At 44.2% G+C, this 14,515-nt stretch overlaps 1 protein-coding gene across 1 annotated transcript in view; it reads right to left on the bottom strand.

Moving 5' to 3' along the window:
• Positions 1-14,515, bottom strand: part of LOC141133428 (A.superbus venom factor 1-like) — a 250,166-nt gene that overhangs the window by 174,565 nt on the left and 61,086 nt on the right. The gene's annotated exons all lie outside the window — the stretch shown is intronic.

Genomic DNA, 14,515 nt, shown 5'->3' with positions numbered 1-14,515 from the left:
ACCTCTGCCCCACACCTGCAGCAATTGTGGAGGCTCAGGCTGAGAAGATGGCAATCACTTCCCAGCAGCAGATACAGGGGGAGAAGGGAGAGGAGGTGTGTGTTGTCCCTCCCCAACAGTTGGCCAGGGTGGAGGAAGTGGGCTTTCCTCCCCAGCAAAGATCCGTGTACCTGGGAGACAGTACCATCGACATGTCATCCCAGCAGCCAGATGAGGGAATGGAAAAGGAAGCAGCCGGCTAACCTCCCCAATGGCAGCTACACAGTTTGGGAGTGGAGGAAGCCAGCCTCCTGCCCCAACAGTTAGCCGGAGCAGAGGATGCGGAGTCCCCAGCAGAAGTGCTGGCAACAGGGCAGAGTGCTACCAACCTCTGCCCAGCACCGGCAACAACTACAGAGTTCCAGGGAGGCGGGGCAGTCGGCCTCCCTCTCCAACAGTTAGCCGGAACAGATGGTGTGGGGTTTCCAGCAGAAGGGCTGGCAACAGGGCCGAGGACTGCTGGACTCTGCCCTCAACTAACAGAGGATGGATTTCCTGTGAAGGTGGATGGGACTTCAGTCTCCACCTGTATACCCCAGGGATGCTGGGCAGTGGGCCCCGATCCCCAACAGCATGACAGAATGAGCCCAGACACCCTGTCTTCTCTCCAGCGGCAGAAAGGATTCCAGGGAGAAGAGCCAGTCCAGGCCTCTCCCCAGCGGCAGATATGTTCTCTGAGAGAGGCAGAGGTTGGCTGGGTGAGTGATACTCTCTGTTTGGAACAATTTGTTTGGGGTACTGTGTGGGTACAGGCAGTAGAGGACTGGAACTATGGACTAACTTCGGAGTCAACCCGTCTGGGGTCTCCTCCTGTGTTAGTCTCCTGCCGAAAGGGGAGAAATGTCACAGACCTAGCCGGGACAGAGGCTGTTGGAGAGGACTGTATGCAAGCCTGTTGCCTTTTGATTATGGGCCCTGGATTTTCAATGGATTCATTCTGTTGGGACACATCCTGTGAGGAGATGCTGGTGTCATCAACCTGTGTTTATGTTAATTGAATGAGCTAATGACATTGTCCTCTATACAATGTAGGAGACGGGACGACTGCTATTGTGTTGATATAACTGTGTGAAACTCGGTGCCCACAAGTCTGGGCGAAAGGTCATGTCTCAGTCACCTAGGCTGTATAAAGGATTAGATAATTAGCTCATGTTAATTAGGTTACATTTGTATTGTTAGAGTAATCTTCTCCTGTGTATATAAGACTGTATTCTGGTTCTGAATAAAGTGAGTTCTTGGTAGCAACAAGCAAGTGTCGCCTTGTTTTCTGCTCAGAGAGGTTGGGATATCTGTATACAGACTGGGAGGAAGTGGTATAAGACGGAAGCACTCAAGCGGAGTGTGGGACGTTCCGTGAGAGGGAGAATGGAGGAGCTGTGGACTGGGGAAAAAGGGAGGAGCTGCACACTGGGGAAAAAGGGAGGAGCTTTGGACTGGGGAAGTAGGGAGGAGCTGTGGGCTTGGGAAGAAGGGAGGAGCTGTGGACTGGGGAAGAAGGGAGGAGCTGTGGACTGGGGAAAAAGGGAGGAGCTGTGGCCCCGGGGAGAAGCGAGGAGCTGTGGACCCGGGGAGAAGGGAGGAGCTGTGGACTTGGGGAGAGGGGAGGAGCTGTGGACTTGGGGAGAAGGGAGGAGCTGTGGACTTGGTGAGATGGAAGGAGCTGTGGACTGGGGGAGATAAGATGTGGACGGGGGAAGGAGGGCAGCTGTGGAAGGAGGGAGAAGAGGGGAGCTGTGGATGGGAGAAGAAGAGGTGAGCTGTGGATGGGGACCAGAAAAAGTGAGCTGTGGACAGGGGAGGCATAGGTCAGCTGTGGACAGAGGATACAGAGGTGAGCTGTGGACAGGAGACGCAGAGGTAAGCAAAGTGCTGAACAGAGTTGAGCAATAGATGGTTACTTTGGGAGGGGATATGTAAGTACGATCCCTTGTGCTGATATTTTTCTGTGCCCTGCTTGATACGAACACCTCAGTACTGCACAGTACAAACTTCTGAGCCCGGTGTGCTATGCAGTACTGAGAGCAGTACCCTGTGCCTCTTGCACCTTGTGCAAGTTGCAGATTATTTAGCACAGCTTTATGTCTCTCCATGAAGAACACCAGGGTTCTGGGTGGGGAGTTGGTCGGTAGAGTTCCTGCACCTATCCTCTGAGAAAAAAAGCCCTTAGACCTAAAAATAAAACAAGAGAGGGAGAGCATGCAAAGAAAGGTCTTATGCCGCGTACACACGATCGGACTTTCTGCCAACAAAACCATGGATTTTTTTCCGAAAGATGTTGGCTCAAACTTGTTTTGTATACATACGGTCACACAAATGTTGGCCCAAAATTCCGAACGTGAGAACGCGGTGACGTACAACACGTACAACGAGCTGAGAAAAAGGAAGTTCAATAGCTAGTGCAGCTCCTTCTGCTTGATTCTGAGAATGCGTGAACTTTTGTGCGCCAGACTTGTGTACACACGATTGGAATTTCCGACAACAAAGTGAAGTTGGGGGAAAATTTGAGAACATGCTCTCAAACATTTGTGGGCGGAAATTCCGACAGCAAATGTTTGACTGAGCATACACATGGTCGGACTTTCCAACAACAAGCTCACATCGAACATTTCCCGTTGAAAAGTCCGACCGTGTGTACGCGGCATTAGGCTGCTGACTGTTAGCAAGATTGCTGATGAATTGTTCAAGCTATCATCCATGTCAGCTTGGATCTTAGTAGATTGAAATGCACTGAATAGCAGCTTAGGCCGTGTCTCCTTTGCTGTAATGGGAAATCAAAGTCCTTGGAGCTCTCGCTGGGATTCTCCACTTGAAATGGCATTACCGTTTTAGTGGTATCTGCCAAAATAGATGATGAGCGGTGTTGGTGGTTACAAAGTCCATAAACTGATGAACATCAGAACTGTTGTGCAGGATATTGGCATTAGTAGATTCCTGAACACCTATCGAAGGTTCAGGTTTGTTGCCATCAGTAAAAGTTTGAGATGTTGTTTCACTTATGCTATGATGGAGACTTGATCGCTCAAAGGAAGACTAGTTAAAGGATTATAAATTTTTTTTGAGATCCCATAACACAAGTTTTTACAGATGAAGGGAAAGCTTTGGATTCTCTCAATGATAGCTTTACAAGTGAACTCTGTTTCTTACATGATCCAGAAGCACCAAGAATGATCCAGAATAGTTCAGCCTTTTGGGATCATTACAAATATTACCTGTACAGCGTGTACCTTGTGGACTTATGGAATATATCTTCCCAGCAGATGCATGACTTTGGTGTTATCTTCCAATGGGGTATGTGGACTTGGCTTGAAACTTTAAAATCATGCAAATAATATCTGTCTTCCAGTATAGGAATTTCCTCTGTGTCATTGGGCATTTGATTGCACTTGATAAGTGTAGGAAGATGAAGTCTTTCAGTCCCTTATATGTCTGGAATAATGAATTCTCCAGCAAGCTACTGTATTCTTCCCATGGTTTCTACAGTGCTAATATGTGTTTGCAGGGTTTTCTATCCTTACACTGAACATGACAGGGGCCACTAAAAATATGCCCAGGTTCTGTCACAGTAGCACAGAGGCTGCCAGTCTCACATGCTCAGTCCCACGCACACCAGCAATTAAGGCTCAGCCTAGGACAGTGGTCTCCAAACTGTGGCCCAAGGGCCAGATGCTGCCCCTTTTTTGTTTTTATCCAACTTTTGGGGCACTTTTTCATTTACTGACACCAACAAAGGGGCACAATTCCTCCCAATGACACCAAACAATGAGGCACAGTTCCTCCCAATGACACCAACAATGGGGCAAATGACACAAATGATGGGGAACAATTTCTACCAATAATACCAGTGATGGGGCATAATTCTTCCAATGACACCCACAATGAGGCACAATTTCTCCCAATGAAACCAGCAATAGGGAACAATTCCTCCCAATAACACCAATGATGGGGTACAATTCCTCCCAATTACACCAACGATGGGACACAATTCCTCCCAATTACACCAATGATGGGGCACAATTCTTCCCAATGACACCAACGATGGGGCACAAATTCTTCCAATGACACCAATGATGAGGCACTGTTCCTATCAATGACGCCAATGACGGGGCACTATTCCTACCAATGACGGGGCACTATTCCTACCAATGACAACAACAATGGGGTCCAATGACACAAATGGGGCATTGTTTACCCCAACTGATGCTGGTACATTTTCCACTCTCGATGGCCACAGTCCAGCCCTCCTGAAAGACAGTAAATTGGCCCCTTGTTTGAAAGTTTGGAGACTCCTGGTCTAGGGGATGTCTTTTTAGTATTTATTGCTTGAGAACTTCAACAGGAGAGGGGTTTAGGGTCACCGGATCAGTAACATCAAAAGGAGGAAAAGCTTCTCTCTAATATTCCATTAGCAGGTTTTCTGAAGGTAGCATAGAATAGTTTATGTATCTAGAACCCTAGAACTGTGGTCCATAAAATCACTTCTGGCACTTCCCTTAAAGGTCCCCAAAAAGGTCTTTACTCACAGTGTCCCAGAAGCTGTTCGCAGGTAGATCCTAAGTGAGGGAGATTACCTAGATTACCTAGATCCTTCTTCAGACCCAGGACTTCAGTGCAGTGACCTCCAGCAAATGTAATTCTCAGGCAATCTTCCCCAGGCTCTCAGCCTAGCAGCTGCTAAGGCCGAGACTGCAGTTTCTTGCCTTATTGGATCTGTCTCAAGGGGCAGCAGCCCCAAGAGAACCTGGAACCCTCCCTTAATGGAAAGAACTCTTTGTTCAGGCCTCCTGCACATTTATCACCTTACCAGCCACCTTCTGGATGCCTACTTCCAGCGACTGGCTGGGGCATGACAAATAATAATGATCAATTGAATCGCCCAGCCCTATGCTCTGAAAACCTCTTTCAGAGGTAGGGGGAATTAATCAAAATCTCAACTCAGGAAACCCCAAACAGACCAACACAATCAATCACTGCTGCGTTTACTACAATGGAAGATAAACTAAATTTACCTAACAGCCTAACTAGAGGAGGGCATTACACATCAAAGAGCTCTGAAGTGGCAAATGAATGACTGCTTTGGTCATCAAAAAAGCATACTGGGACTTTAAAGGTGTTACCTCTCAAGAAACAATGAACAAAAAACTTTGATTGTTGTATAACCACACTATGTAAAGGTTAAAATCACAGATATAAAAACACAAATTTTAGCAAACTCATATAGAATTACCAGCAACCCCTAGTGGCCAGCCCATAACCACTACTAAATCTATTCATCTAGAATCTTATATTTCCAACACCAGAAAAACAGTGCTCAGTGTTGGCAAATAGAACTCAAATGTCAATAAATCGGTTATGGTTGGGACCTAGCTGCAGCCCACTAATGGTCCCTCCTATAAAAAGTAGCAAGCCCTTCTACTCATTTGGCCCCCCTCACCGAGTATAGGAGGCACCATGAATGGATTGCAGCTGGGTTCACTGATTTGATTAAACCATATGAATATATTACTAACATGTGATGCCCACTGAAATAACTTTGGCATGAGCATTACTAATGAAAGTTCGATGTAAGCTGTTGACATAACCTTGTTCCACTCCGGTGACTCCTATCAACTGGCATTTTATGGGCTCCCTGTGTCAGTGTATTGATGGAGAGCATCCTGTGGTAGCAGAACTATTATAGATCTTTATCCCTGAAGAAGCACTATGCGAAATGTGTCAAATCTTGGCCACATCCATAAACAATGTATCGACATTTGACTTGTATATGTATACTCTGAGCCCTGGTTTCCTGGGTATGGGAACATAACATTATGGCTGAATAGATTTAATAGTGGTTATGGGCTGGCAACTATGGGGTGCTGGTAGTACTATTTTAGTATGCTAAAATTTGTGTTTTTATATCTGTGATTTTAACCTTTACATAGTTTGGTTATACAGCAATAAAAGGTAATAATCTTAGCAGTGTTTTTTGTTTAAAAGTGTTATTTCTTAAGTAACAATAAAGTCCCATTCTTTTTCCTCCTTTTTTTAATATAAAACAACAATATTTTAGCTTGGCTTTTCTCTAAAAGTCCTTCATGGTGTAGCTCACTAGGGATGAGCCGACCACCCACCGGTTCGGTTCGCACCAGAACATGCGAACAGGCAAAAAATTTGTGTGAACATGCGAACACCCTAAAGTCTATGGGACACGAACATGAAAATTTTAAAAGCTTATATGCAAGGTATTGCCATAAAAAGTGTATGGGGACCTGGCCCCAGGGGACATGTATCAATGTAAAGTTTTTAAAACAACCATTTTTTCAGGAACGGTGATTTTAATGATGCTTAAAGTGAAACAATAAAAATAAAATATTCCTTTAAATATCGTGGCGGGGGGGGGGGGTCCCCTTAGTCTGCCTGTAAAGTGGCAGATCTTTGTGATGTGTTTTACAGTACCGCAGCAAAGTGACATTTCTAAAGGAAAAAATTTAATTTACAATTGCTAGCGGCTGTAATGTATTGCTGGCTGGTGTGGATCTTAAGGGGCCTTTGGTCGGGTGTGTCCATTTTTTACCTGAAGCGGTGTGTGCACCCTTGTTCAGTTCCCTCTGGGTCTGGTAAAGATTTTAAGGGGAACTCCACACCAACTTTTTTTTTAAAAATTGGCATGGGGTCCCCCCCAGAATCCATACCAGACCCTTACCCGAGCAAGCAGCATTGCAGCCAGGAAAGGGGGAGACGAGTGAGCGCCCCCCCCCCCCTGAACCATACCAGGACAATTGCCCTCAACATGGAGAGGGTGCTTTGGGTTCCCCCCAAAGCACCTTGTCCCCATGTTGATGGTCACAAGGGCCTTGTCCCCACAACCCTTGCTCGGCGGTTTGTTGGGGTCTGCGGGAGGGGGGCTTATCGGAATTTGGAAGCCCCCTGTAACAAGGGGCCCCCAGATCCTGGCCACCGTATGTGAATTGGTATGGGGTACATTGTACCCCTACCGATTCACCAAAAAAAGTGTCAAAAAGTAAAAGCCACAAAAGCCATTTTTTGACAATTCCTTTATTAAAAAAGAAAAAAAAAAGAAAAGTGTCCCACGATGTGCATCCATCTTCAATCACGCCGCCCGACTGACCTGAAAAAACTCTGCCTCCATTGAAGGCTTCCCGCCGACTGCTGTCTTTTTGCTGTGACAGCTGTTATATAGGCAAGGACCACCCCCTGATGTAACCGGATGACCCTGCCCACCTCTGATGTCACATGACATCAAAAGGGGCGGGTCACTCGGTTACGTCACCGGGTGGCCCCGCCCTTGCCTATATAACAGCTGTCTTTTGTGGTTTTTACTTTTTGACACTATTTTTGGTGAATGGTTAGGGATACAATGTACCCCATACCCATTTACATAGGGGGGCCTGGTTCTGGGGGCCCCATTGTTAAAGGAGGCTTACAGATTCCGATAAGCCCCCCGTCCGCAGACCCCCACAACCACCAGGCAAGGGTTGTAGGGATGAGGCCCTTGTCCCCATCAACATGGGGACAAGGTGCTTTGGGGGGACCCCAAAGCACCCTCCCCATGTTAAGGGCATGTGGCCTTGTATGGTTCAGGAGGGGGGGCGCTCGCTCGCCCCCCTCCCCATCCTGAACTGCCAGGTTGCATGCTCGGATAAGGGTCTGGTATGAATTTCTGGGGGGGATCCCCACGCCATTTTTTTTTACATTTTGGCATGGGGTTCCCCTTAAAATCCATACCAGACCTGAAGGGCCTGGTATGGATTTTAGGGGGAACCCCCATGTCATTTTTTTAAAATGTTGGCATGGGGTTCCCCTTAACCACTTTAATACACTGTTTTATATATACTACACTGCCTCCACTGACAGAATATAGAGTCTACACTGAATATCTAGTCTACACCAAATGCAGGATAGATATATATAGATAGATAGATAGATATATATCTATCTATCTATCTATCTATATCTATATATATATTAGACTGTGTGTATATATATATATATATATAAAATACACTGCCTGCACGCTACTAGCTAACCTGCCTGCCTAATCTAGCTCAATCTCTCTCTCTCTCCATCCATGCCAACACCACACACGGCCGTTGTTGGAAACAGCCTTAAATAGCGTGGGGCGTGAACTTAACTCCCTAAGCCATGATTGGCCAAAGGCACCCTTTATGGCTCTCGCAACAGAGCGCGCTGGGATTGGCCTAAGCATGTAGGTCAGGTGCATGCTTAAGCCAATCATCAGACGTCAATGCACTGCAATCTCGCAGTGCATTATGGTGCATTCTGCGACACTCAAATTTGCCACGAACGCCCCATAATATTCAGGCGAATTATAGCTTACCATATTTAGATATGATTGTTGAAGGTGACTGCTCTTTGCGTATCCCACCATGATCTAGAATAGATGTAGAGTCTTGTTTAAAGGGGCCTTGATGTAAGTCTGATACATGCCTGCTGCTGTTGCATTCTGAGCACATAACTGTAGCCTTGCAGTTTCTGGTGAAGTTCTCCGTGGATGTGCAACATCTGATGCAACTGTCATGGTTCCTTAGAAACATCTTGAGTTCTTCTATGGACTTTTCTGCATGACACTTCCTGAGAGGATGTGGTTTTGTCATGGATATGACAGTAGGAGTTTTGGATCTTTTCACTTTTCTTCTGTGTCACTGCTGATAGTAACTCTTCCCTTTCTAACAGTAACAACATTTCTAAAGTTTCTGTATTTAGTGTTGATGTTTTTCTTTATTATAGTTGGAGGGCTAGGAATGCTCAAGAAATAATAGTTAAGCTTGTACCACTCTTAGCTCTTGCTAAGTCTTTATTTGACTCTTGCAAAAAAAAAAAAATTACGGGAAGAACACTTGTTGCCACTGCTTGTATTTGAGCTGTTTGCTATTTTTCTGAATATGTATGCTACTTTTGCTACCACTGGGTTAACACTGCTCAGTGTTAAAGCAGCTAAGATTTGGTAGATGTGAGCCTCCCTTAGCGAATTCAAGCTGAAAGGAAATTTTTAGTTTATAGGACTTCTGGTTGTCTTTGTTAGATTAATTTGGAAAGTTCTGCAGTCTCTTGAACAAGGCAATCATAGTAACTTCAGGAATCCCATTAGTGTGCTTTAACCTCTACCATGCAAGATTAGGGCACTTGTTTGGCTCATGTTTGTGAACAGTTTGATGACTTAGGACCTAACCATCTGATTACATTTTTGCATAGGTGGGATGCTGAGGTCCTGGACTACTGCCTTAAAGGTGGATCTACAGCTTCTGTATTTCTCCAGGTTATTGTCGAACGTCATGAGGCCTGTATTATCAAGTTCTCTGAGGGTCATGTACTTGGCAAGGTTAGAGGTATTGGTTCCGCGAGACCTTGTCATGACAGGTGTTCCTTCACCATTGCTAGAGGTGGTGGTATGCAATATCTGTTGTATAGTTGTTGAATGATAGAATTGAATAGCAGACAGATTCAGTCCAGGTGAAGGCATGACATCTGAAGGTCTTGTATTGTGTGTCTTGAGAACATTGTGACCAGTCTTCGGAGAGTTTGAGGGGATTTGGCTAGCTGGATTCAGGAAGGTCTGCACATAGTGGCACATGAATTGCTACATAAGAGGTAAGTAACTTGAGAGGTAGTAGAGGTAAGTAACTTGAGAGGTAGTCCAGTGCAATTGTGTGGTCATCGTTTTGGCAGGGTTCCAGGGTCATCAGAGGTTGTCAAGATGGGAAAATATATTTTCCTTTTTTCTTTTCCTTCTCTTCTTTTCCACTGTGCTTCTGCATAGGCTTATACGTTAGGCTTTTATGTCCGCAACATTCTCAGAATTGCCCCTTCTTGACTAACGAAGCCACCAAAGAAAAGTATTCACTCCTTGGTTATTTCCCACCTTGAATACTGCAACTCCCTCCTCACTGGCCTACCTTTGCACAGGAATCAGGATATCCCCCTTTCAGTCTATTATGAAGGCTGCTGCTAGGCTAATACACTTTACTAACCAATCCGTGACTGCTGCACCTTTCTGCTAATCTCTTCACTTTGCTTGCCCTACCCTATCATATAAAATTCAAAATACTAACCATAACATACAAGGCCATCCACAACATCGCCCCCAGCTACATCACCAACCTCATCTCCAGATATCACCCAAATTGTCCTCTCCGCTCCCCTCAAAACCTCCTGCTCTCTAGCTCCCTTGTCACCTCATCCCACGTTCGCCTCCAAGACTTCTCCATAGCCTCTCCCATGATCTGGAGCTTCCTTCCCCGGTATGTCCAGTTAGCTTCTACCGTGTCTGCCTTTAGGAGATCCTTGAAAACGATTTATTCTGAGAAGCTTACCCCACCTCCACCTAAGAACTGTACTTGAGTCACCTCCTTCAGATTATCCCCCGCTGCTATTAACTTTTATATCACCTCCCCCTCCTTTAGATTGTACATCCTATTCCTTCTGTATTGAACTGTATTGTAATTGTACTGTCCCCTTTATATTGTAAAGCACTGCATAAACTGTTGGTACTATTTAAATCCTGTATAATAATAATAATAGGGGCCTGTGCTTGAGCTTGTGTAGCCTGTGGTTGAGCTTCTTGTGCTTCAGTGGCTCCTGCTTAAGCGGCTTGTGTTTGAGCTTGATTGGCCTTTGCTTGGGCTTGAGTGGTTTCTGCATGGACTTGCACTTGAGTGGCTTCTGCTTGGACCTGGGCCTGTATATTAGCAGCCTGTGCCTGAGTTTGTGCAGATTGTGCTTGCATTTGAGTGGCTTGGGCTTGAGCAGCTTCTGCTTGGGTTTGTGCCTGTGTACACACCTGTTTTCCTGCACCTTAAAGCGGAATTACACCGCATCTGAGCACCACAAACCAAAAATGCTATTTTATTAGTTTTTAATATTTAAAGAGAACTTTGCTGAGAAATCACTTTGAAAAAATACACCCTAGCATTTCTAGCTGTGGCCATATGGAGTAAGGGTAGATGATTCATGAATCATTTACTTCCTGAAATCCATCTGCCCTTAGCTCAGGCATGCAGGCAGGAGAGTGTGCTTAATTGAGAAACCCCCCCCTCCCCTCCTGAAGTCTCCTGAGAGATATATATATATATATATATATATATATATATATATATATATATATATATATATATATGACATAATTTGCCTAGACTGGGAAACCAGGAAACAAATGAAGAAATCGAAAAAAAAAAAGTTTAAAACAAGTAAGTATGAAAATATATATAATACATAATATACTTTCCTATTTATTTACTAATGCTAGCAGCAAAAAAAATAAAGGTAAGTCAATGATGATTGAGAGAGTGAAGTTCCGCTTTAAGAGATGCTTTCCGCTCAAGCTTCTGCCTTTGCCTCAGCATGGGCTGTTACGAGTTGACTACTCCGTGAGGATCGCTATGAGCAGGATCTTAGCGATGACCACAGTGAGTGGGACCTTAGTGATCTGGAGGATTACGTGGGGAGTTTGGAGGTACATTGATGACGCAATGTGTAAGGCTAGCGACGTTATCACGGTGGATGGGGTCTGCTTTTATTTATTTATATCGATTTTTTTCTACCACTATTGCACTTTATACTGACTTTGGAATTAATATATTTAATATCACTTTGACATATGGATTGATTATGCTAATATTTATTTTAATGATTCACATGATTCATTGCTCATTTTTTTTTGGTTCATTGTAGATGGATTGGGGTTTGATTTATTTACTGATTTATTTTATCTTAATATATATACAGTATCTCACAAAAGTGAGTAAACCCCTCACATTTTTGTAAATATTTAATTATATCTTTTCATGTAGCGGGCACCTACTTTTAGGTAGGTGACCCTTTTTGCTAGCCTTCTATGTCAAGTAAATTTAGACAGGCTTATGCTATTACAGCAGGCCTGTTGTTGTCAAATTACCATTTGAGTGGCAGGTAGTTTATGTGATAGTCTCGACCAATCATGAATGTTAGATGTAGGGATCTACAGTCAGGCCATGTAAATACTATTGTGCTGATATTGTGTACAGTGACAATTGATGTTAACCCTGTTTAAAGTTCATTCCCTTTTTCCCCATTCCAATTGATGTAATGAAATGCTCTTTTCGCTCTTAAAATTTTAAGGAGTTATGCCCCGTACACACGGTCAGACTTTGTTCGGACATTCCGACAACAAAATCCTAGGATTTTTTCCGACGGATGTTGGCTCAAACTTGTCTTGCATACACACGGTCACACAAAGTTGTCAGAAAATCCGATCATTCTGAACGCGGTGACGTAAAACACGTACGTCGGGACTATAAACAGGGCAGTGGCCAATAGCTTTCATCTCTTTATTTATTCTGAGCATGCGTGGCACTTTGTCCGTCGGATTTGTGTACACACGATCGGAATTTCCGACAACGGATTTTGTTGTCGGAAAATTTTATAGCCTGCTCTCAAACTTTGTGTGTCGGAAAATCCGATGGAAAATGTGTGATGGAGCCTACACACGGTCGGAATTTTCAACAACAAGGTCCTATCGCACATTTTCCATCGGAAAATCCGACCGTGTGTACGGGGCATTACTCTGAAATTTATTCCCCACAACTGGGGACAGTTGTGATTCAAGTGGGGGGTGTATGTAGCGGGCACCTACTTTTAGGTAGGTGACCCTTTTTGCTAGCCTTCTATGTCAGGTAAATTTAGACAGGCTTATGCTATTACAGCAGGCCTGTTGTTGTCAAATTACCATTTGAGTGGCAGGTAGTTTATGTGATAGTCTCGACCAATCATTGATTTGCTTGGTAATGCCCGGGACACTCATATAAAAAGGGGGTCACATGGTGTCCGGGGGAGTTCGAGTCCAGTCCTGCTCTGAGGAGCGAGAGAGCCAGCCTGGTTCCCGGAGGGTGAGGTGGAGGTTTTTCCCCTCCGGGAAGCCAACGGAGCTTCACCTTTGCAAGACGGGTGAAGAACCGGTCCTCATGGAGGAACAGACGACATCTTACAGTATGTAGTCACTGATGTCGTTGGCCGCCCCTGCGGGGAGGGGAACGGGCCACAAAGGAGAAGAGGAACTAGGAATCTTTGCGGGAGAAGTAGAGTCAAGCGAAAGGAAACTGGGTGATCGATCGCTTAGGAGCAGCGCACAGGCTATTGATCAAGTGAGTGAAAAGCCCAAGGGAGAGGTACTGTCCAGAGTTTGAAGGATGTTGGTACATAAGTCAACAAGACAGGTGATTGTGGCCTGTGACTTTGGGTTCAGCATTGCCCCCGGGATTCCAATCAGTCAAGCGGGAGAGGTCATTCAGAGTGACTCTTATCGTTTATTCTGGGTTACTTCCCTCTTCCCTGATAAAGTAATCATCCAGTTTTAAATTGCTGTCTCCTGCAATGCTGTGAGTCTTTGCAAGTGAAACAAAGGAAAAGATCAAAAATCAACCAAAGAGCATCTCAAAGAAAGTCCTTCTCCCATCCCAGTTTATGTTGATGAATAAAGCATTAAGAAAAAGCATTAAGGACTGTGACTTTTAAATCTATGGGCTGCGAGGGTTGAGTGGTAAACGTGAATTACAGATATAACAACTATTTAGCCGCTCCTTCGGGGGTAAGCGCTGCATATTATATACAGTATATATATATATATATATATATATATATATATATATATATATATATATATATACTTTTGATATATACATACAGTATATATACTGTATATACATCAATTTTATTCATATAGTGTTTATAATTTATTTGGGGGTCTTTTATTGATAGTGCTTCACTGTTTGTAATATTTTTTCTGCTGTAGTGTAAGGAGTTCACATTTTGTAATGATAGCTGCTTTCTTATTTTGTATCTTTTATATATTTCTGAGCAGGGTGAGGGTTTTTATTATTTACAATACCTCACATGTGAGGTACGATTGTCGTTTACATATGTGCGCAGGACCTACGTGTGCATATGCATTTGGGGGAATGGAGCTGTTTTGAATTTTTGATTTTTTATTTATTTGTATATTTACACATTTTTTTTCATTCAACTTGATTAATATCACAAGGGATGAACAACATCCTTTGCCATACCTTGGGCAGTGACAGGTCCTCCTTATGGAGAGATCTGGGGCCTATTAGACCCCTAATTCTCTCTTCTGCCTTCCAAGGCAGCCAATCAAACTGAGATTAGTTTGATCAGTTGCTTCACTGGCCAGGTAAATAAACATTGATAATAGAAGTGACAAAATCCTCATCACTTCCAACTTTCTTTGTTACAGAGAAGAGGGATGCATGGTTGTTCTTCCCTCTTGTTTGTGAACAACCAGCCCAATCATTTATAGCAGTCCTGAAGCTGTAGCCATGATCCTGGTATAACCACTTGTTCCAAAGGCTTAAGGCCGAAGGATGGCACTTGGTTAAAAATTAGTTCTGATACTTCAAATATTTAGTGGAGGAGGCATTTACCTACAGCCCACCATGTAAAAACGGCAAATCCCCTCTCCATTTGG

This window comes from Aquarana catesbeiana, linkage group LG03, assembly GCF_042186555.1.
Source record: "Aquarana catesbeiana isolate 2022-GZ linkage group LG03, ASM4218655v1, whole genome shotgun sequence".
NCBI classification, from domain to species: Eukaryota; Metazoa; Chordata; class Amphibia; order Anura; family Ranidae; genus Aquarana; species Aquarana catesbeiana.
Note: the sequence above shows the minus strand (reverse complement) of the source record. Positions and strands in the feature narration are given on the sequence as shown.